A 24,787-nucleotide genomic window follows, 5' to 3' on the forward strand; every position below is an offset into this window, starting at 1 on the left:
TTATTGCTTTGCTAACAAAGGAAAAACAAGGGGACTCTGCCCAAAGGTTGTGACTCTCTTGATCTGGAGGCACCAGGGGTTTTTAAGGAGTTTCACTTGTTAACCTGGGATATACTCAGTTCTTCGTTCCCCAGCAGGCATTGCCATCTGGAGTGGGTGTGCTCCAGGCAGCCAGTTAGGGGCTTCTCTCATCTTGCTTAACAAAGGGTGGTAAAGTTCATCGCAGTTCCTTAAAACACAGCCCAAAGGGGTTTCAGGCTTACTTGCTTTTTTACCCATTTTCACGTCCAATATCCTTAAGATTTTACCACAGAAATCACACAAATAAACGCACAAAAACAAACAAACAAAAAACATATAGAACACAGAACAAAACACAAAGAAACAGAAACCCGGTGAAGAAACAGAAAAACAGAGGAGCAATGCAACGTCTTGCTAAAGCTCCGGGGTAGGAGTGCCTGCGTGCCCCTCGCACCTCTCTACCCTTCCAGAGGAATTCCCTACAGAACAGAACAGAGGATAGAACGATTGTCAGTACTGTCCTGGAAAGGAGTGAATGTGAGCCTCCCCAGGCCACCTCTCTGTCATCAGAAAAGATCTCCCTTAACCAGATATCAGATGTTATAAAGGCGTCACTTACCTATGGAGGCCTCCTCTACCAGGTGCTTGCTAATAGTTTTAGTGCGGTGGTTCACTGCAGTGCTCCCCAGACTGAAGGCTCACCCCAAGGCCTTGTAACATCTCAAATTGTGCACCCCCTAGAGTGGCTCTCCAGCCCGGTGCCCTGGAGGGAAGGCCAGCTTCAGAATTTTCAGTAGTCTGGTTTTGTGATCAGATCGGGCAGCCTCATCTCACAGGGGAACTCCAAAATGTTAGACCAGGAAACAAGAAAAGACCACTGACTCCAATTAAAATCAAATTAAGGCAAGCTTATTATTAAAACCGGCTGGGCTGCCTCTCCATCCCAAAATGGCGGGAACAAGACAGCAACACCACCTTTCCTGCAGCACAGCTATATAGCCCAGAAAGTTACACAAAAGGGGCTTACAGATAACAGAACTTTGAAAACATCACACTAATGGTAGTTTACATTTTTTTTGCTGGCCCCAACATCAGAAATTATGAGGACCATTAGAGCCTCAGAGAGGGTCGTTTACTGGCCTGGGAAGGAAAATATTTATGAGGTGTCACTAATGTTTCAGAGAGCACTGTTATCTGGTCAGAGAGCCAGGCATGGATGAGTTCAAGGCACGGGCAGGCATTCCAAGCAGGTTCAGAATTTGCAGTAATTTATAGTAAAGCCAAAATTATCTTTTCACGGCTTTCTGGCAAGATGGCTCCCAATTTTAATAAAAGATCAGGTTGGGTCTATCAAGCCAGTCCCTTACTTTTGGAAACTCCTCTGCAACCTGCAAGGTTGTGAACTCCTGAGCATTTTACATTCCAGATATGTATTCACAGATTTTCGAACTCTTCTCCTCCAATTGCGTATTACTTGGGGTGAAGGTAATATCAAGGCATTGTCCTGGATGAGAGTGGGAAGATTTTTGTGTAGCACATATTTGCATACACATTTAGAAGATCACTCCTCCTAAACACTGTTGGAACAGTAAATTCAATCTATTTGGGGAGCTTCCTAGCTGAACAACATTATACATAAATCCAAGTTCATTAAATAAATAGTTTTGGATCAGTGGATGATATATATTTCAAGATGAATTTAAATTGGCATATATATTGCTACATTTTAATGTCCGTGTGTGTTTTGTGTTTAAAATGTTTTGTGATTTATGTGGATTTATAATCAAATTTTCACAAGATTATTCTCAGAAATATTCATCCACCTGAAATACGTATTTTTTTTCCTAGTACTGAAAACTAACTTCAGTGAATGGTGCATAAATATCCTAAAAATTCTACTCTACAGTAACTGACCCAGATTAACATCAATGCAAGTAGATTTCTATGGGACATGATGTGTATTTTGATGTTCATTTTTATTCAACACTGGTACATTACTATTTCTGCAGTTAATGCACATCATACAATATATATTTCATCCAATATTTTGCAAATTTATAGGCATGTGTTTCACGTTCAATCACTTCCTGCTTCAGAACACATGTATACCTCCAGGTTTCTTGACTATTCTTTTCATGAAACTTCTTTCCAAACACATTATTTTTGCTTTGCATAATCACTTTTGAAGCAAAACTCACAGACCTTTCAGAATAAAACATAACCCTAATATTACCATTAGATGTATAACTGGTTGGTATGAATGATTGTATATCAATATGAGATTTCTTTTATGTTTTCAGATATCAATTCAATGCATTATTTTAAGTGGAACCAGTTATATTATTTACACAAAGTATGATCTATTCATACATTATCTGCATATTCATAGACACAGGGTACACCTATTTGTACCCGGAATACTAATTTATACGTCTACAAAATATTGCTACAGAAATGGTGAAAGAAATACTCATATCACCTTATCTACATATACATTTTCACAATAATATTCTGGATACAAAATGCAAAGGTCACACTTATGATTTTACCAAAGCCTACATGGAAAGTGAGCATGGATTAATGAAAACATCCATGTCCTGGTTACCTAATGCTCTCAAAGATCAATGCAATTTGTGACAAAATATTTGTTTCTTCCTAAGATTATACATTCAAACTCAACCCGTTTGAAAATATCAAACAAATTACACACTTTATACTTTTGCTGATTTCCTAATGTCTCTATTTATATCTGCTTTCCTACATATTTTCCACAATTCATCATGTGACTGACTCTTCACATGTGCTGACATTTACATTCACTCTCCACCCGAAACCCTATTTGTAAAGAACTTTTGGTAGTCAGAGCGAGAAGATTCCAGAGGTCGCCAGGATCGGCGCTGCCGGTGTGGACGCGGACGTCGCTGGGAAAGCCCTTCCCGCTGCTCGGCGGCGGCACCTGCCCGGCCGCCCTCCGCTCGCCCGCCCTGCCGCTCCGGACCCGGTTTCCAGCGCCTCTTCCTCCCAGTTCCGGGCGAGCCGCATTGGGTTTATGTCTTTATTTGACGAAAATCAGCTGTTGCGCAGCCATTGGTACCTGTATTGGGGAAACATAGCATACAAGCAAGGAGCTTACAGCCTCAGCGGCGAAAATTTTTTCATGTCAGAGACCGAGAACTCTTGCAGTCGTTTATGTCATCCCTTCTTCTCCAGACAGAAGATACCAAAAAGTTGCAATCAAAGATCTCTTCATCTTATTGATAAAGCCACTAATAAGCCAAAATGTTTGTCAATGTCAACCGCAGCGTGTCAGACCAGTTCTATCGCTACAAGATGCCCCGTCTGATTGCCAAGGTTGAGGGAAAAGGAAATGGAATCAAGACAGTTATAGTCAACATGGTTGACGTTGCAAAGGTGCTTAATCGGCCTCCAACGTATGCCACCAAATATTTTGGTTGTGAGCTGGGAGCACAGACCCAGTTTGATGTTAAGAATGACCGTTACATTGTCAATGGATCTCATGAGGCGAATAAGCTGCAAGACATGTTGGATGGATTCTTTAAAAAATTTGTTCTCTGTCCTGAGTGTGAGAATCCTGAAACAGAACTGCATGTCAATCCAAAGAAGCAAACAATAGGTAATTCTTGTAAAGCCTGTGGCTACCGAGGCATGCTTGACACACATCAAAAACTCTGCACATTTATTCTCAAAAACCCACCTGAGAATAGTGACAGTGGTCCAGGAAAGAAAGAAAAGGAAAAGAAAAATAGAAAGGGCAAATACAAGGAAAATGGTTCTGTATCCAGCAGTGAGACACCACCACCACCACCACCAAATGAAATCAGTCCTCCTCCAAATGCTGAGGGAGAAGAGGAGGATGAAGATTGGGGAGAGCATTCAACTGAAGAAGCTCAGAGGCGTAGAATGGATGAAATTAGTGACCACGCAAAAGTTCTGACACTCAGTGATGATTTGGAAAGAACTGTAGAAGAGCGTGTCAATATTCTGTTTTATTTTGTTAAGAAAAAAAAGAAGAGGGTATCATTGACTCATCAGACAAAGAAATTGTCGCAGAAGCAGAAAGGCTGGATGTAAAAGCCATGGGCCCTCTTGTTCTAACTGAAGTTCTTTTTAATGAGAAAATTAGAGAACAGATTAAGAAATACAGGTGACATTTCTTATGATTTTGTCACAATAACAAAAAAGCTCAACCATACCTTCTTCATGGTTTGGAGTGTGTGGTGGCAATGCATCAAGCTCAGCTCCTCTCTAAGATTCCACATATCTTGAAGGAAATGTATGACGCAGACCTTTTAGAAGAGGAGGTCATCATCAGCTGGTCGGAAAAGGCCTCTAAAAAATATGTATCAAAAGAACTTGCCAAAGAGATTCGTTTCAAAGCAGAACCATTTATAAAGTGGTTGAAGGAAGCAGAGGAAGAATCTTCTGGTGGTGAAGAAGATGAAGATGAGAACATTGAGGTGGTGTACTCAAAGATTGCCAGTGTACCGAAAGTTGAAACTGTGAAGTCTGACAACAAAGATGATGACATTGATATTGACGCCATTTAAAAGAATGGATGCAACCTAGCATAACAGCGTAATGCTGCAAATTTTTCTCCATTATCAGCCAGAAGTGCAACATGTATGTGTGAAAGCTAAAATGGCTTAACATCATGCTACACTTTAATACTGAAAATATATTACTGTGAGTGGTCTGTAATTAGCCCAATGAGACATCTAGGAAGTCCATACACACATCAGTGAGCAAATGTAGTTTGCTTATTTATAGCAGGTTTCTTTTGGAAAAACTAGTGGTGGACACATTTGGATCACATTTATACAGTTATAAAAAATAAAGATTTGATTTTGGTCATTCTTCAGATTTTGGGCTCTGAATGACTTAGCTAAAGTAATTGGCTCCTTTTAAAAAGTGGTGCCATCATTTAACATGACATGGTCCTTGGAGCCTGGTAGATTTTGGTAGGTGCTGAGACCATTCAGAGTTTTTCAGCAGAATGTAAACAAACTTGTTTGTAATGATCTTACTGAGCTGTTAAATCTAGTACTTTTGAATTTTTTTAGTCCCTCAAATTGGCATCTGTAATTTTTTTGTGCTGAGGTAGACTGATAATCAAATGACAGTGCAACATCTTGTTGAGAAATAAAAATAATCTGAGTGTCCTATAAATAATTTTAAGAACTAATTTTGAAGTTTGGAGTTGTGATTTTTCAGTTCATGTACACTAGCCCCAAATTTTAGTCTTTGGAGTCATGTGCATTGCACGTTGGATGAGCCAGGGAAAAATTATTAAATTAACAAATAAGTATTTTAATGTGTATGTAGTGGTTGCTTTATACCAAGAGAAAACTCAAACTTTGAGGTGTGATTAAATAATAAATTCTGATTTTATTTGGGGGAAACAGGGAAAGGTGCATTTAATATCTAACAAGAACTCAGCAGTTTTTCAGCTTTTAGCCTTAAGGTTTAAATTATAATTTCAAAATGTTGAGACATTCTATCTTGTGTTCAGTATGTCGTGCACCCCCCCAAAAAAGAAAAAAAAAACATATTGTGGTTTATTCAATGCCTTTTACATTTGGACATGTAGCTTATGCTGTTTTAGATTTTGGTTATTGCCTTGCCAAAAAAGTGTTGCTATATTTCAAACTGGATTTCCCCCCCCCCAAAAAAAGTCTTATTTAAAAAAGAAACAAGTTAAAGGCATATTTCTACACACCTTTCTCACCACTGGACAAATCTTCCAAACAAAAGTTGAATAAGGAAACTATAGAACACAATAACATAATTAATAACCTAGACATAATTGACATATATAAAATATACCACCCAAGATCAAGCAGTTACACTTTTTTCTCAGCAGCACATGGATCCTTCTCAAAAATAGATCATATATTATGTCACAGGGCAACTCTTAGACAATATAAAGGAGTAGAGATAATACCATGCACCTTATCTGATCATAAAGGAATGAAATTGAAAATCAACGATAAAAGAAGGAAGGAAAAATCATGCATCACTTGGAGAATGAACAATAGGTTACTGAATGATCAATGGGTTATAGAAGACATCAAGGAGGAAATTAAAATATTCATAGAGATAAATGAAAACACAGACACAACATATTGGAATATATGGGACACATTGAAAGCAGTTCTAAGAGGAAAATTTATTGCTTGGAGTTCATTCCTTAAAAAAAGAAAAAAACAACAAATAAATGATCTAATTCTTCAACTCAAAATCCTAGAAAAAGAAGAGCAAAACAACAGCAAAAGAAGTAGAAGACAAGAAATAATTAAAATCAGAGCTGAAATTAATGAAATCAAAACAAAAGAAACAATTGAAAAAATTGACAAAACTAAAAGTTGGTTCTTTGAAAAAATAAATAAAATCGACAGACCCTTAGCCACGCTAACGAAGAGAAGAAGAGAGAGAACTCAAATTACTAGCATACGGGATGAAAAAGGCAATATCACAACAGACACTTCAGAAATTCAGAAGATTATCAGAAATTATTTTGAATCCTTATATTCCAATTAAATAGAAGATAGTGAAGGCATCAATAAATTTCTTAAGTCATATGATTTGCCCAGATTGAGTCAGGAGGATATTGACAACCTAAACAGACCAATATCAATTGAGGAAATAGAAGAAACCATCAAAAGATTACCAACTAAGAAAAGCCCAGGACCGGATGGGTATACAGCAGAGTTTTACAAAACCTTTAAAGAGGAACTAATACCAATACTTTTCATGCTATTTCAGGAAATAGAAAAAGAGGGAGAACTTCCAATTTCATTCTATGATGCCAACATCACCCTGATTCCCAAACCAGACAAAGACACTTCAAAGAAAGAAAACTACAGACCAATATCTCTAATGAACCTAGATGCAAAAATCCTCAATAAACTTCTGGCAAACCGGAAAGAAAAACATATCAAAAAAATTGTGCACCATGATCAGGTAGGATTTATCCCTGGGATGCAAGGTTGGTTCAATATACGGAAATCAATAAATGTTATTCACCACATCAATAGGCTTAAAAATAAGAACCATATGATCATCTCGATAGATGCAGAAAAAGCATTCGACAAAGTACAGCATCCCTTTATGTTCAAAACTCTAGAAAAACTAGGGATAACAGGAACATACCTCAATATTGTAAAAGCAATCTATGCTAAGCCTCAGGCTAGCATCATTCTGAATGGAGAAAAACTGAAGGTATTCCCTCTAAAATCTGGAACAAGACAGGGATGCCCTCTCTCACCACTTCTGTTCAACATAGTTCTCGAATCACTGGCCAGAGCAATTAGACAGACAAAAGAAATTAAAGGCATAAAAATAGGAAAAGAAGAACTCAAATTATCACTATTTGCAGATGACATGATTCTATACCTAGCAGACCCAAAAGGGTCTACAAAGAAACTATTAGAGCTAATTAATGAATTCAGCAAAGTGGCTGGATATAAAATCAACACGCATAAATCAAAGGCATTCCTGTATATCAGCGACAAATCCTCTGAAATGGAAATGAGGACAACCACCCCATTAACAATATCCTCAAAAAAAAAAAAAATACTTGGGAATCAACCTAACAAAAGAGGTGAAAGACTTATACAATGAAAACTACAGAACCCTAAAGAGAGAAATAGAAGAAGATCTTAGAAGATGGAAAAATATACCCTGTTCATGGATAGGCAGAACTAACATCATCAAAATGGCGATATTACCAAAAGTTCTCTATAGGTTTAATGCAATGCCAATCAAAATCCCAACGGCATTTCTTGTAGAAATAGAGAAAGCAATCATGAAATTCATATGGAAAAATAAAAGACCCAGAATAGCAAAAACAATGCTAAGCAGGAAGTGTGAATCAGGCGGTATAGCTATACCAGACTTCAAACTATACTACAGAGCAATAGTAACAAAAACAGCATGGTACTGGTACCAAAACAGGCGGGTGGACCAATGGTACAGAATAGAGGACACAGAAACCAATCCACAAATGTACAACTACCTTATATTCGATAAAGGGGCTAAAGCATGCAACGGAGGAAGGATAGCAAATGGTGTTGGGAAAACTGGAAATCCATATGCAACAAAATGAAACTGAATCTCTTTCTCTCGCCTTGCACAAAAGTTAACTCAAAGTGGATCACGGAACTTGATATCAAATCAGAGACATGGCCTCTGATAGAAGAAAAAGTTGGCTATGATCTACATACTGTGGGGTCGGGCTCCAAATTCCTCAATAGGACACCCACAGCACAACAGTTAATAACTAGAATCAACAAATGGGACTTACTCAAACTAAAAAGTTTTTTTCTCAGCAAAAGAAACAGTAAGAGAGGTAAATAGGGAGCCAACCTCCTGGGAACAAATCTTTACTCCTCACACTTCAGACAGAGCCCTAATATCCAGAATATACAAAGAACTAAAAAAATTAGACAATGAGATAACAAATAACCCAATGAACAAATGGGCCAAGACCTGAACAGAAATTTCTCAGAGGAGGACATACAATCAATGAACAAGTATATGAAAAAATGCTCACCATCTCTAGCAGTCAAAGAAATGCAAATCAAAACCACCCTAAGATACCATCTCACTCCAGTAAGATTGGCAGCCATTAGGAAGTCAAACAACAACAAGTGCTGGCGAGGATTTGGGGAAAAGGGTACTCTTGTACATTGCTGGTGGGACTGCAAATTGTTGCGGCCAATTTGGAAAGCAATATGGAGATTTCTTGGAAAGCTCGGAATGGAACCACCGTTTGATCCAGCTATTCCCCTACTCGGTCTATTCCCTAAAGACCTAAAAAGAGCACACTATAGGGACACTGCTACATCCATGTTCATTGCAGCACAATTCACAATAGCAAGACTGTGGAACCAACCTATATGCCCTTCAATAGACGAATGGATAAAAAAATGTGGCATTTATACACAATGGAGTTTTACTCTGCATTAAGAAATGACAAAATCATAGAATTTGGAGGGAAATGGATGGCATTAGAGCAGATTATGCTAAGTGAAGCTGGCCAATCCCTTAAAAACAAATGCCAAATGTCTTCTTTGATATAAGGAGAGTAACTAAGAACAGAGTAGGGATGAAGAGCATGAGAAGAAGATTAACATTAAACAGGGATGAGAGGTAGGAGGGAAAGGGAGCGAGAAGGGAAATTGCATGTAAATGGAAGGAGACCCTCAGGGTTATACAAAATTACATACAAGAGGAAGTGAGGGGAAAGGAGGAAAAATATAAGGGGGAGAAATGAATTACAGTAGAGATGGGTAGAGAGAGAAGAGGGAAGGGGAGGGGGGAGGGGGGATAGTAGAGGATAGGAAAGGCAGCAGAATACAACAGACACCAGAATGGCAATATGTAAATCAATGGTTGTGCAACTGATGTGATTCTGCAATCTGTATATGGGGTAAAAATGGGAGCTCATATCCCACTTGAATCAAAGTGTGAAATATGATATATCAAAAACTATGTAATGTTTTGAACAACCTACAATAAAAATTAATTTAGAAAAAAAAAGAACTTTTGGTACAAATTCTATACTCACTCTTCTTTCTAAACCTAATGACTATCTTGCTAATCCTACAGACTATCATTTTTTGACTGGATGTTCTGCTTGTTATTCCATCATCCAAGGTACAAGATCCTATTTCATTGTATATCGATTTATCTGAGACATCTGTGCAGAATATAATTCAAAGCTAAGTATCCCACTCAAGGGCCCAATGGCCTACTTGGCTTCAAATCTTCCCTAGATTTCTGTTTCCATACTTATATTTCACCTATATATTCTATATATCACAGGTTCCCTATACCATTATTCATCTTGAAGAATGATTCCTAACCCAAATCGAACATGTTATTAACCATTCACTGTTCCCTCAATCTAACTTTACAGCAGTGCAGGGACAGACTTGGTCTTACAATACAGGAATGTAGGAGATCTTCCACTTGCTGAGAATCTCAAAGATCCATGCAGAAATAATCCCTGAAGAAGATGTAAACTGCTATGAAGGACCCGAGGGAGCAAAAGTCATATTCCATGGCAAACAACCTGGTCAGGATGAAGGAATGTGTCTGAATCAGCCTCTCTCTTTTTAATGTAGAGCAAATGGACCAAACCAGGCCTGTGTGGAGATCTTTCCCCTGGTACCTATGGTTGATATACCATTCAAACTTGTGAAAGTGTCAGAGGAAGTAGGGGCAGCCTCCATCTCATGGGACCCAAGGAAGAAACTGTTAGGACAAAGAGGTTGCCAAGGCTGTGAGCTCATTCAGTTCATGAAGGAAGTGACCTACTTCACTTCTTTGGTGATGGAACTCTCTGAACTTGGTATCCCGGAAACCAGGCACCCAGAGGCAGGCCCAGTAACAGTCACAGACGTCTCACTTGTTTTGGATTTATCATGGAGAGAGTCAGTCTTTCTTGGTACCTACAGATGTGAGTATGGCCAAATGCCAGGAAAATTCTGAAGAGAGGTCTTTCCTGAGAAAGCAGGTAGTGGCTTACCACTGGCTCCTGATAACTTCACAGAGTGGGCCAAGGAGTCCAGATTTGAGAACAAACAGGCCATTTCGTGGGAACAAACTATGGCCAACCAGGCAGAGGAGACTCCAGATAGTCACAGACCTACTTGAGGGAAGGAGGTGCCTTTATGGGAATGAGTATGGGTTTGTGGTTTTGTCTCATGTTCTGAGAATAGGTAGGAAAAGCGGTTTCTTTTGTTTGGAATGGTCTGTTTCTAGAAAGTCATTTGACAAGGCGAGTGTTTCTATGTCTGTGTATCCCACTGTGTCCGTGGTTGTAGACATTACAATAGAAAATGCATCAATGGATGTGTCCTGTCTAGGAAAAAGCTTACCAACACTCATCCTGCCCAATTTATGAAAGAACGGAGGCTTGCCTTATTGATGGGCAAGACCTGCTACCTTCCTAAGTTTCTGTTTTCTTACTGAATTCTGGCCACTCTCCAGAATAGGCTCATGGTTTTGTGACCAAGATATGTACCCCCTCCAAGCTCTGTGACATGGCCATGTACTGGATAGCTGAAAGGAATGGCGAGAATCTCAGAAAACTCAGACATCAGTGTGACCAGAAAAGTCGCAGTGGAGAAACCCTGCTTTGGGCTTTTTGCTTACCAGTTGTTCTATACCACTGAGTGTCAGGAAGGTCTTTGCCTAAGGCCACACCTTTGTGAAGCCTGAATAAAGCAGTTCTCTAATGGAAATGAATGGGCATCACCTGTACCTCTTTGAGTAATTGATTTCAAAAGGGATGTGTCTGAATCAGCCTGTTGGCCCTGTGTGAGGCTGTGGCTTAAATTCTCAGCAGCTGATGGTTCTAAAGATGCCATGTGGGCATCCAAAACCAAAATGGCCAAAAGAGCATTCATTATGGATGAAGTCTCTCGCCATCGTCTGTAAGGTTTCTGAACTCCATCAAGTGAGAATAGGAATCCTTTGGGTCAAATTAGTTCTTCAAAGCCCTGCAGAGTCCAGCCCATTGGTGCTTCGGTTTTCTCATGACCCCAATCCACATAAAGAATCTAAACCCCACAGTCAGTAGGCCTCAAATTGGAGAAGCAGAACAGTATTAATGGTAGGCCTATTTGATCACTCCTGGTCACAGGAAGGGTGTCCAGGCCACCCTGACTTTTGGCAAATGACAGGCAAGGGAACTTATTTTGGACACTGTCTTGTCCAGCGCCCCTCATAGAAACCTCCAAATAGAGTTTATGATGAGTATCTATATGGAAGAAGATGAGGGCCATGTGGGAGTATTTTGGTTTAAATTGTGGTCATTTGTGTGGCGACTGGAAGAGATGACTGGGTCCACCTGGGTTTGAACTCTGGTGTGAATCCCCTTAGAGACTGAGTTCTGGAACTGACCTCAGAGAAGTATTGCCATGAGTTGAGTTGGGATTTTAGGAGGCCACGCATGAGAGTCGCCCTTATAAACTGAGGTCAAGGCCCAGGTTGGCTTTCCACAGAGCACTTGGAATCTCAGCCAAGATATCCCATGATTTTATTCTTAAAGACTTGGCAGCCATAGTTGAGAGTCAAAACACACATGGAGCTCACATTGTAGACCTCAATTGGCCTGGATTCATGAGGCCTTTTGTCCACTCTCTGGGAAGTCTTGTTTATGAGACTTCTCCAGAGTTTCACTCAAATGAGCTTCCTCAACATTTAATGGTTTTTGAAACCCAGAGTGCCTCCAACTTCATCCTTGAAAAATGGCAAGATAAACACCATGAAATTTTTGAAATTACCATGACCAGGGGGCACTGGAGAATTTTTGGATGTCCTGTTGCTGATTATGAGTATACCAGAGAGTGCCATGATTCACTGGGTTTCATGAAAATAATGTATAACAGAGATGTCAGTAAGTTGGAGCCTGCTGAGTAGTGGGCCTAGAGCAGTGTTGGGCAGGTGTGTGATAAAATATCTGTGGTGGGAGAATGTGGTTTGGCCATTGGTTTCCAAATAGCTTGTGACTGACATGGTGCGGCCAGTAGACCCTTATTTGTAAAGGCATCTTGTTATTTTGAGAGGTTTCAGGGCAATGTTCAGAATCAGGTTGATATGGTCAAGGGTGCAAGCTATGTGGGAAAGAAGCCAGGATGGTGCATTCTCCTGCAGACCCTGACCCACCACATGAGGCAGAACTCTCTCCAGCACTGTTTCCCAGTTGAAATTGTTGTATTTTGTGAAGCAAATACCAAAGTTCCAGTGCAGCAGCAAAAACCACCACGAAAAGTGGAGGAGGACCAAATGGCTTCACAGTCCACACGGGGAACCACTTAGCCCCCACTGGCCACAGTTTACCTACAAAGAGAGAATTCAGCACTGCTGCCTCATGTTCATTGTAAAATAAGAATCCATGTCCTCCAGGTCACATAGATGCAGACCCAGCTTTGATGATCTCACTAGAAAGGAAGCTAAAGCTCCTGACAACAACATATATTTCAAGTGCCCAACCTCAGAGGCAGTTTCTCAAGAAGTCTTTAGGCCAGCAGAGCTCCATGTTTGTGGAGTGGTTACCATGTCCCTTACTTTTGGAAACTGCTCTACCACCTCCAAGATTGTGAACTCCTGAGCGTATTCCATTCCAGATATGCATTCACAGATTTTCTAACTCTTCTCCTCTAATTGTGTCTTACTTGGGGCGAAGGTAATGTCAAGGCATTGTTGTGGATGAGAGTGGGAACATATTTGTGTAGCACATGTTTGCATACACATTGGATTCAATTTCCAAATTTCCATTCAAAATACTGAATCCCTGAAACTAACTCATAAACTACTAGACTCTGACTACTAATCCTAATATGATGGAGAAAAATAAACCAAACAGAATAGAAATACAAGCAGTTCAGTGGAGGCATGGTGTATAGTTGTAGTTGCTATTTGCATTATGTAGCATAGGTGTTAAAAATCTAGTTAAGTTTTAATTGAAATAGATCTCCATGTGTTTTTAAAGTTAATAAATATGTGAATTCCTGTCTCCCTTTCTCTGTTGCCTATTGAGAACATGTATTTTTATATGCACATGTAGAATCCTACCTGGTATCACATGTACGTTCTTGTGAGGTGGCTGACTTGGCAGATACAAATTATAAGAAGAGATCACTCCTCATAAACCCTGTTGGATATTAAAATTCAACCTATGGGTGACCTTCGTAGTTGAACAACATTATTCATAAATCCATGTTCAGTAAAATTAAAATTTTTGGACCTCTGGACGATTTATATTTCACCATGAATTTGGATTGGCATATATATTCCTAATTTTTAATGTCTGTGTGTGTTTTGTGTGTGTGTGTGTGTGTGTGTGTGTGTGTGTGTGTGTATATATATATATATATATATATATATATATATATATATATATATATATTTTCCAAAATATGAAATATATGTCTTATTATACACTCCGTAAATACATTCATATTCATATATGTGGATTTATAGTCAACTTTTCACAAGATTATTCTCAGAAATATTCACTCACCTGAAATACATATTTGTTTCCTAGAACTGAGAACTACTTTCAGTGAAAGGTGCATACAAATTCTAATATTTCTACAGTCACTTACCCAGTTTAACATCAAGGCTAGTAGATTACTATGGGACGTGATGTGTATTTTGACGTTCATTTTTATTCAACACTGGTGCACTACTATTTCTTCAGTTTATGCACATCATTGGATAAATATTTTATCCAAAATTTCAAAATTTAAAACATCTGTTTCACTTTCAATCACTTCCTGCTCCAGAACACATGTATTCCTCCAGGTTTCTTGACTGGTCTTTCATGAGACTTCTTTCCAAACACATTATTTTCGATTTCCATAATCACTTTTGAAGCAAACCTCACACACTCTTCATGATAAACCATAAACCTAATATTACGATTAGATGTATAGCTGGTTGTAATGAATGTATGTATACCATTATCAATATAAGATATCCTGTATATTTTCAGATATCAATTTATTCCAATTCCAATTTCTAAAGTTGGATCCAGTTATATTATTTATTCACAGTATGCTCTATTCATGCATCATCTCTATATTCATCAAAACAGGGTACACCTATTTGTTTACCCAATACTAATTTATAGGTTTTAAAAATATTGCTCCTCATAATGGTGGAAGAAATACTCATGTCACCTGATCTACATGTACATTTTATCACAGTAATATTCTGGACACAAATGCAAAGGTCCCACTTATGAATGTACCAAAGCCTAAATTGAAAGTGAGTATATATTACTAATAACATCAATTTCCAGGTTGCCTAATGCCCTCAAATGTCAATACTATTGGTGACTACATATTTGTTTCTTCCTAAGATTATATATTCAACCTCAAGCCTGTTGAAAATGTCTAATACTATCACTCAATTCACACTTTGCCTGATTTCCTAATGTCTCTATTGATATCTGCTTTCCTACATAAGTTTCCCAGTTTATCTTTGTGACTGACTCTTCATATGTGCTGACATTTACATTCACTCTCTAAAGGAAACCCTATTGCTAAAAAACTATTGGTCCAACTCGAAGACTCACTCTTCTTCTGAAACCTAGGATCTTCCTAAACCTACTGACTATCCCTTTTTGACTGGATGTTCTCTTCGACATTCAGGCATCTGAGGTACAAGTTTTTATTCCATTGTGTATAGGTTTATCTGATACCACAATGCAAAATGTAATTCAAAGCTAAATATCCCAATCAAGGGCCTAATGCCCTTCCTGGCTTCAAATCTTACCTAGATTTCTGTTTTCATACTTACATTTCAAATATATATTCTTATAAATATTGCAGGTGCCCAATACCATTATTCATCCAGCAAAATGATTCCTAACACAAATAAAACATGTTATTAACCCTAAGCATACACTGTTCCCTAAATCCAAATTTACAGAGAGGAGTGACAGAGTTGGTCTTACAATAAAGGAATGTAGGGGAACTTCCCCCTAATGAGAACCTCAAAGTTCCTTGCAGAAATGATCACTGGAGAATATATACGCAGCTATGAAGGACCTGAGAGAGCAAAAGTCATTTTCAATGGGAAACAACCTGGTCAGAATGAAGGGTTCTGTCTGAATCAGCCTCTCTCTTCTTAATACAGAGAAGATGGACCAAACCAGGCCTGTGTGGGTAGCAGTTTCTGGGTGCCTATGGTTGATATACCATTCTAACTTGTGAAAGTGTCACAGGAAGTAGGGGCAGCCTGTTTCTCATCTGACACTTGGAAGCCAAATCTGGCCTGTCTGGAGAGATTTTCCTGGGTGCCTATGGTTGATATACCATTCTAACTTGTGAAATTGTCACAGGTATTAGGAGCAGATTCTGTCTCATGGGACCCTTGGAAGCAACTGTTAGGACAAAGTGGTTGTCAAGGCAGTGACCTCATTCAGTTCCTGAAGGAAGGGACCTCACCTCACTTCTTTGGTGATGGAAATCTCTGAACTTGGGATTCATGAAGCCAGGCACCAGAGGCAGTCTGAGTCCCAGTCCCAGTGGTCTCACTTGTTTGGGTTTACCAATGACAGAGTCAGTCTTTCCTGGTACCTACGGATGTGAGAATGGCCAGATTCAAGCAAAGCTCTGAAGAGGAGCCTTTCCTGAGAAAGCAGGTAGTGGCTCACCTCTGGGTCCTGACACATTCACAAAGTTGGCCAAGGAGACCAGAACTGAGACAGGTAAGGCCATTTCAGGGGAACATAGTATTGCCCACCAATCAGAGGACAATCAAGATAGTCGCAGACCTTCTTGGGGAAGGAGGTGCCTTTGTGAATGTGGGGGTGGGTTTTTGGTTTTGTCTCATGTTCTGAGAATAGGTAGGCAAGGCGCTTTTTTTGGTGTGAAATGAACTGTTTCTAGTAAGTCATTTGACAAAGCGAGTGTTTCTATATCTGTTTATCACACTGTGTCAGTGGTGGTAGACATTAGAAAAGAGAATGCATCAATGGATGTGTCCTGTCTAGTAGAAAGCTTCCCAGCATTCACACTGCCCGATTTTTGAATGGACTTCAGATTGCCTTATCGGTGGGTAACAACTGGAATCTTCCTAAGTTCCAGTTTTCTTCCAGAATTCTGGCACCTCTCCAGAATAGGCATATGGTTTTGTGTCTAAGGTATGTACCACCTCCAAGCTCTGTGGCATGGCCATGTACTGGATAGCTCAAGGGAATGGCGAGCATCTCAGAAAAATCAGATATCAGAATGACCATTAAATCTCAGTGGAGAAACCCTGCTTTGCACCTTTTGCTTACCTATTGTTCTCTTGCCCTGAATGTCAGGAAATTCTTTGCCTCAGGCCACCCCTTTGTGAAGCCTGAAGAAAACATTTTTAAAATGGAAATGAATGTGCATCACCTGGGGCTCTTTGCTTAATTGCTTTGGAAAGGGTTGTGTCTGAATCAGCCTCTTGGCCCTGTGTGAGGCTGTGTCTTAGATTCTCAGCAACTGATGGATCTAAAAAAAGATCCCATGGGTGCATCCAAAACTAAAATGGCCAAAAAGCAGTCATTGTGGATGAAGACTGCCACCTTCCTCTCTAGGGTTCCTGACATCCATCAATTGAGAATAGGAATCCTTTGGGTCAAATGAGTTCTTCAAAGCCCTGCAGAGGCTAGCACATATGCTCTTGGGTTTCCTCATGACTCCAATTCACATAAAGAATCTATACCCCACAGACAGTAGGCCTCAAATTGGAGAAGGCAAGCAGTATTAACTGCAGGCCTATTTGATCACTCCTGATTCACAGTCTGGATTTGAAGGCCACACAGACTTTAGGCAAATGAGGGGCAAGGGAGGTTATTTTGGAAACTGTCTTGACCTCGCCCCTCATGGAAACCTCCATCCAGAGTTTATGATGAGTGTCTACAAGGAAGAAGATAAGGACCATGTGGGAGCATTTTGTTTTGAATTGTGGTAATTTGTGTGGCACTTGGAAGAGGTGAATGGATCCACCTGGGCTTGAACACAGGTGTGATTCCCTTTTGAGACTTTCCGTAACCACTTTTGAAGCAAAACTCACACACTCTTCATGATAAACCATAAACCTAATATTACCTTTAGATGTATAAGTGGTTGGAATGAATGTATGTGTATCAATATAAGATTTCCTGTATATTTTCAGATATGAATTGAATGCATTATTTAAATTTGGAACCCATTATATTATTTATTCACAGTACGGTCTATTCATGCATTTTTTCCTATATTCATAGTCATAGGGTACACCTATTTGTACACCCAATACTAATTTGTACATCGTCAAAATGTTGCTCCCAGAAATTGCGGAAGATATACTCAAGTCACCTTATCTACATATACATTTTATCACAGTAATATTCTGGACACAAAAAGCAAAGGTCACACTTATTATTTTACCAATGTAAAGGTCAGGCGAGTGTCGGAGGAAGAGACCACAAGAGACTTTCTCATGCAACAGCCAAGGGTTTATGGGCGTCCAGCATGCTGGGGCTCAGAGCTCCCTTGAATAGAGCAGAGAGCCCTGAGAACAGCTTAAGCAGAGCTTATATACTTTCCTTGGAGAGGGCAGGGAGGGAAGATTATTGATGGCTCAGGGCGAGTGGGCAGTTTGCATGCAAACGGGTGAGGGAGTACATTCTACAGTTTTGCAGTTGGTACAGCACATTCAGGGAACAAGATAAGCAAACCGTTCTCAAGATATCAACAGTGTTTTGTTAAACATACCGAAAAACTGGAAGTGACAAATACCTATTTTGTTAAACTTTCATTCCCCACTTCTTCTTTTGGTTACTTTTAATCATAAAAGTGATCATTGGGGGTGTCACATTTTATGTCTGCTAGTGTGGTATATTGTTTTCTTATTACCATAATTTTAACTTGTCCAATTTGAGCTTGGAGAAAGGAAACTAGATGGTTGAGCAAACAAGGTCCAACAGTTAGCAATAATATGAGGATTATTAATGGACCGGCCAGGGCTGATAAGAGCGTAGTTAACCAGGGGGACTCTGTGAACCAAGACTCAAACCAACCTTTTTGGGCCTCTCTCTCTTGTTGATGCTCTACAAGGCGTCTTCTTAATTTAATCATAGATTCTTTTGCAACTCCAGTGTGGTCTGCATAATAACAACATTCTTCCCTCAATGCAGGACAAAGGCCGCTTCTCTCATGAAGAGGAGGTCAAACCCTCGACTGTTCTGTAAAACAACTTCAGAGAGAGAGGTTAAAGATTCCTGTAAAGCTGTGATGGAGGTTTTTAATACCTTTAAGTTTTGGTCTATTGCTGCTTCTAATTGGGTCATTTGTTGTGTCCCATCGACTAGGGCAGTGGTTCCTGTGCCCACCCCTGCAGCAACTCCTATTCCTAATAGGATGGAGAAAGTGAGGGATACAGGTTTCCGGTGGAACCAGTTTGTATGCCCCCCCTATTGAATTTTTAAATGATCCTGTGTCATGATAGAGCACTCTGGGAAACATCTGCACCATTACATACTGAATCCCATATGTTGATCATTTTATGAAAACATAAACAATGCTTAAGTATATAGAATTATACTGTTGTAGGGACGGACAATTCAAGGCACCTAAGATAGCACAGAAGACAGAGAAACAGTCCTATTTGTTTGCAACCGAATTTAGAGGGCATTGCTTCTGTTGTAATCAATTAATCCCCTGAACCCCAAGTTTAGGTAGTTTCAGAATTTTGTACCCAACATGTAACATAAGTGGCTCAGAAATTCACAGTCTGCAGAAGTTCTCAAAACACAGTTTTTGTTTCTGTTTTTTTTTCCTCTGCTCTGGGCAAGTTAACTTTTAAAGGACACCTGGGAGGGGGAGAGCTTTTTCTTCTCTTTTTTTTTTCTTCCTGCCAGCTGGTACCATGGAGCCCAGTTGTAAACTTCTTTATCTTAGAAATGTAGCCATCTTTGGAAGCCCCAGCTCAAGGCCAGAGGCCTTGTTCACATATTTTGTCAAAAACTAGTAAGGGGGTGTCTAGCTTAGGAGTGCTAATTTTTCCAGCCAGTGTCCAAGTAGAACAGAGCAACACAAAAGGAGGAAGTTTATCTACACTGAACTCTTCTATAGGGACTCTGTTGTTGAAAGTACTAAAGTCAGCCATCATGAAGACTTCTGGAGAAGGCCATTTAAGATTTTTCTGTGGGCCTGGTACAGAGGGGGAAGATGGGGAAGGCGGGGCGTGGGGGTGAGAGCAGCACCATGATTCTGAGAATGAGGAAAAAGAGATATAAAAGAATAATGGGAAAGGGGTTTGGGATTTTCCTGGCAACAAAACTTGATCAGTAGAACAGGTAGAGCAGAGGGGAAGATGGGAGTGAGTATCCCAAAAAGCCTGTGAGGGACTTTAAATTCTTCGTAACCTGTTTTCAGTGATGACAAAGCAACTTTAAAGGCCATTTTCATTACATCTTGGATAGGTGTCTGAGGGCACTCCTCAGCTGGTTTGAGCTTTGGGTTAGCTGGTAAGAGGACCTGGTGGGACCTGGTGCGGGCACTGACAGGAGAAGAGTGGAGTGAGTGGGTGGAAGGGTACCTCAGTACCTGCAAGCTCAGCAAGGGGGCAATTGTCTGAGAACCAGGGGAGATTTGGGGTTTTGATCTAGTAATTGGAACGGAGAAATCAGGTTGCTGATGTGGGAGTGACAGCAGAGAGTCTGGAGCAGAAGGCGGGGGGTGAGGATCTATTGGAGAAGCATAGTTCAGGATGTGAGCATAGGAGGGAAAAGGCCTACACATAGGGGAATTTCCTTGGAAGGAAATTCCAAAAGGATGGATTCTTTAGAACACTTGCCAAAGTTGAAACGGTCACACAGAATTTGAGGATCTAGAGACCCCTCTGGGGGCCATCGGTTTTGGTTGTCTAATTGGTAATATCGCCAATGCTGTGTACTAAATTTGATGAGGAGTTTGGGTTCCACCAGGCAGCCCCGGTATGCTCACATCCCCATTATTTACTGAAGAAGTCGGCTTTTCCCCCACACAGCCATGGCTGTTTGTGGCTTTGATAGTCTGCTGGGCAAACATAGTAGTCTAGGCTAGCCAACCTGCATCTGGCTCGCATGTCCCTACATCCATAATGTTTGTTTCCATTATCTATGGTACGGAAGGGATTTAATGGAATTTTAGTGGGATCCTCTTCATCAGAGATATCCCAATAGGAAAGACGGATAGCCAGCTGACAAATGTCTTGGTGGAGAGATGGCCACCTGGTCCCTAAGGGGGCTGTATGCGAGATAGACCATACTTCTTGTCAGGTAGAATTTTTGATCAGCCATCGCTGCTGAACAGGCTGATGAGGGTTAGGACTACTGGTGGCCAAGGGGAGAGTCTATAGCCTTATCCACATGGCGAATATGCAATTTGAAATGGTTACCAGTCTTTTCCAGTTTCCAGCCAGATTCTGGACAGGGTGCAGGCTTGAGATGAGAATTAGGATACAGGAAGTGATTCCGTCTACCTTTACCACTGTAGGTTTTATAAGTAGCAGCTGGTATGGTCCTGTCCAGCGGGGTTCCAGGGATGACACCTGATGTTGTCTTATGTAGAGGAAGTCTCTTATTTGATATCGATGTGGAGTCCCCTCTTCACCAGGTTGGTAGGCAGTGGAGAGCTGTTTCGAGAGGTATTGCTGAGTTCTTTCAAGAGTTTTAAGTCTGTCAAACAAGAGGGTGTTGAAGGGATCATTAGGTCTTAGAGTTGGGGTTAGGTCCCTTAGTGGAGGAGGGGCCCCATAGAGAATTTCATAGTGGGTGAGGTTACACAAAGAAAGAAAGGGAGTATTTCTTGCATGAAACAGTGCATAATGCAGGAGCATAGTCCAAACTTTTATGCCACTCTCTAAGCTTAATTTTGTTAAGGTCTCTTTAATGGTTCTATTTATTTTTTTTTTACCTGTCCTGAGCTGGGGGTCTATAAGCAAAATGTAACTTCCAATTTATCCCCAGGGTCCTGGCTAACCCCTGACTTACTTGGGCCATGAATGCTGGGCCATAATCAGACACTATTACCTTAGGCAGGCCGTATCTTGGAAAAATATCTTTCAGCATCTTCTTGACCACCATTTGTGCATTTTTTTTTTTTTGTGGGGAAGGCTTCGATACATCCTGAAAATGTATCTACAAAGACTAGGAGATATTTAAGTCCATAAGTTGCTGGCTTAATTTCAGTAAAGTCCACTTCCCAGAATTGTCTTGAACTGGTTCCTCATTGGTGCTTTCCTGCAGGAAGCTTGGAAAGATAAGCATTAACCTATTGACAGACCGGACAGGCTTTTGTTACCCATTCAGTTATTTCCTTTCGCTGTGAGTCGGTTAGTGGAAAACTCTGTTCTTGATCCTTCAGGAATGCCTGCAGTTTCTTTGAACCAAGTTGTGTAACTTGATGTACATTTTTAACGTAGTGTAGGGCTTTCTGAAATTGCAGGCTTGGCTCAGTCAAGTTGAGGAGTTCAGTGCCAGTGTCGTTAGATGTTATCAAAAGCTTGCTGGTTCTCCGGGGTCCATTGGAATTGGGCATCTCCCTTTAACAGCGGGTATAAAGGAGAAGTTAAGGACGCAAACACAGGAATCCATAAACTGCAAAACCCAGTAGTCCCAAGAAACTATCTTGTGTTGTCTGCTGCTAGATGGGGGTGGTATCTGCACAACCGTTTGATTTCTGGGCTCAGTGAGCTATCGTTTACCGCCCCTAAGGGAATAGCCCAGGAAGATTACTTCTTGCTGGCAAATTTGGGTCTTTTGCGCAGAAGCTCTATACCCGAGTTGAGGAAGCTCATATAATAGTGCTTTGGTCCCAGACTCACAGTTTTCCTTGGTGTTGGCTGCCAGTAGCAGGTCATCCACGTATTGAAGCTGGGTGACTTCAGGCTGCGTAGTTCTGAAGTTGTTGAGATCTCTGTGGAGGGCTTCATCAAAGAGAGTGGGAGAGTTTTTGAACCCCTGTGGGAGTCTAATCCAAGTTAGTTGACCAGACGTTCCGTTTTCTGGGTCTACCCACTAGCAGGCAAACAGCAACTGACTAACTTTATGCAGAGGCAAGCAAAAGATAGCACCTTTTAAGTCCAGAACAGTATACCATTTCTGCTCAGGGTTCAGAGTGATAAGCAGATTCTACGGATTAGTTACTGTGGGGTGAATGTCCTGCACTCTGTTGTTGATCTCTCTTAGGTCTTTAAATGGGGATAGTCCCCGTTTCCTGGCTTTTTTTACTGGTAGCAGGGGAGTGTTCCAGGCCGATTGACAGGGCCTTAGGACCCTAAGGCCAGATATTTCTGAATATGGGGCCTTATCCCATCTTTACCTTTTTTGCTCAGAGGATATTGTTTGACATTGATTGGGGAGGCTGAGGTTTTTAACTCCACTGATCTTGGAGGTTATTTCACAGCTAGGCCTAACCCCGCAGTTTTTGCCCAAGCATCTGGGAAATCCGTGTTCCATTTCTGGGGTAGCTTGCCTGTTTGATCAGTCTTGGGGGTGTGAAGAGTTGCTGTTCATCTTCTACTGACATTTATAAAGCCAAGACTATAGGAGTTTTTACTGAATGATTAAGAAATTTCATTTTGGGGCCTTCGGGGTTAAAAGTTGTTTTGGCCCAGAGCTTACTGAGCCGATCTCTGCCCATCAATGGGGACAGGAATTCTGGGATTACTAGGAAGGAGTGATGGATTTTTCCTTTCCCCATGTCCATGGTCCTCTTAGTTGTCTAAGTCTGATATTTACTGCCTTTAGCCCTTTGAACTAGAGACCTTTAATTTGATAGTGGGCCCAGTGGGGCCTTAAGGGCTGAGTATACTGCCCCTGTATCCACTTCAAAGTTTACTGGGATCCTCTCCACTTCAAAAGTTACCCTGAGCTCAGGGAAGGGATCTGAGCCCCGACTTTCTTAGTCATCCTCCAGAGTCAGAATGGCTGGCTGGCGTGGCTGTCTCTTTCTAGGGCACTCTTTGGCCCAGTGTTCTTTTTCTTTACAGTAGGCACGTTGATCTGAGGCCAGGGGTGGCCTCTGGTGTGCACCAAGGTATCCCTTCCTGTCTCCCTGTTTCTTAATTTCTGTCCTATTTATTGTTGTGACCAGGACCTTAGTCAATGCCTTAGTCTGTCTCTTGCATCTCTCATCTTCCCTTTTCTCCCTTTCTTTCTCTCTGTTTCTCACTTATACTATACTTTCTCGGCTTCTCAGACTAAATCTCTCAAGGTCATATCTTGTAATCCATCTACGTATTGTAACTTTCTTTTAATATCCAGGGCAGCTTGCCCAATGAAGGCCATCATGACAGATGCATTTTGATCCTCTGCCTGAGGAACAAAAGGAGTAAATCTCCTATATGCCTCCATAATTCTCTCTAGAATCAAAGAGGGATATTCACCAGGCCCTTGAATATTCTCTCTTAACCTGGCCAAATTACTTGGTTGCCTACCGACCGGTTGGAAACCCACTATTACGGCCTGGCAATAAGTGGACAGATGCTCCCTACCTTCAAAGTTGTCAGGGTCCCACTTGGGTCAGTTCAAGGGGAAGCCGGCTTTGATTATGTTGGGAAGTTGTGTTGGTCACCCATCTGGTCCGAGGATATTTTTTTCTAGCTTCCAGGAGTTTTCTCTCTCATTTCTCTGTCATGAAGAGAGTCCCTAGGATTTGTTGGCAGTCATCCCAAGTAGGCACGTGTGAAAACGCCAGGGAGTTCTTTGAGTTCTTTTAGCCGGCCAGCTTCCTCCAAGAAAGGAGGGGCAGTGTGTGACGCGGGGGAGTCATCTGGAGGGCGCTGGGCCGGCCTAACTTCCTCCAATGGCGGAGAGGCTGAGTCAGCAGCATTGGAATTACTTAGAGGTTGTTGGGTTTTGGGGACGAGGGCAGGGGATAAGAAGGGGGAGGAGAGTCTAGTAGAGTCTTGAGACTCAGGGAGAACAGAGAGTGGAGGAGGAGGAGCAGAGGGTTTGAGAGATAGAATCATGGTGGAAGGAGTAGGAGCGGGGGCAGGGACAAGAAAAGGCTTCTCCCATGGAGGAGGAGATTTGCAGAGGTCCTGCCAAGTTAAGATATATGGCTATTGATCTGGATGCCTATGTGGCCCCAGCTGAAAGATAATATCTCTGATTTTTCAAATTTGTGGGAAGTAGAAACATCGTTCTGGGGGCCATCCAACTCCAAAGGTGTGTCATTCTGAGGCACAGAGAGTCTGCCAGGTCCAGCGTTTTACTGAAAAA

At 40.9% G+C, this 24,787-nt stretch overlaps 1 pseudogene; it reads left to right on the plus strand.

Moving 5' to 3' along the window:
• Positions 1–3,300: 3,300 nt before the first annotated feature.
• Positions 3,301–4,589, plus strand: LOC143640262 (eukaryotic translation initiation factor 5 pseudogene; annotated as a pseudogene).
• The last annotated feature ends 20,198 nt before the right edge of the window (positions 4,590–24,787 follow it).

The sequence above is a fragment of the Callospermophilus lateralis genome, unplaced genomic scaffold (genome assembly GCF_048772815.1).
Source record: "Callospermophilus lateralis isolate mCalLat2 unplaced genomic scaffold, mCalLat2.hap1 Scaffold_1482, whole genome shotgun sequence".
NCBI lineage: Eukaryota > Metazoa > Chordata > Mammalia > Rodentia > Sciuridae > Callospermophilus > Callospermophilus lateralis.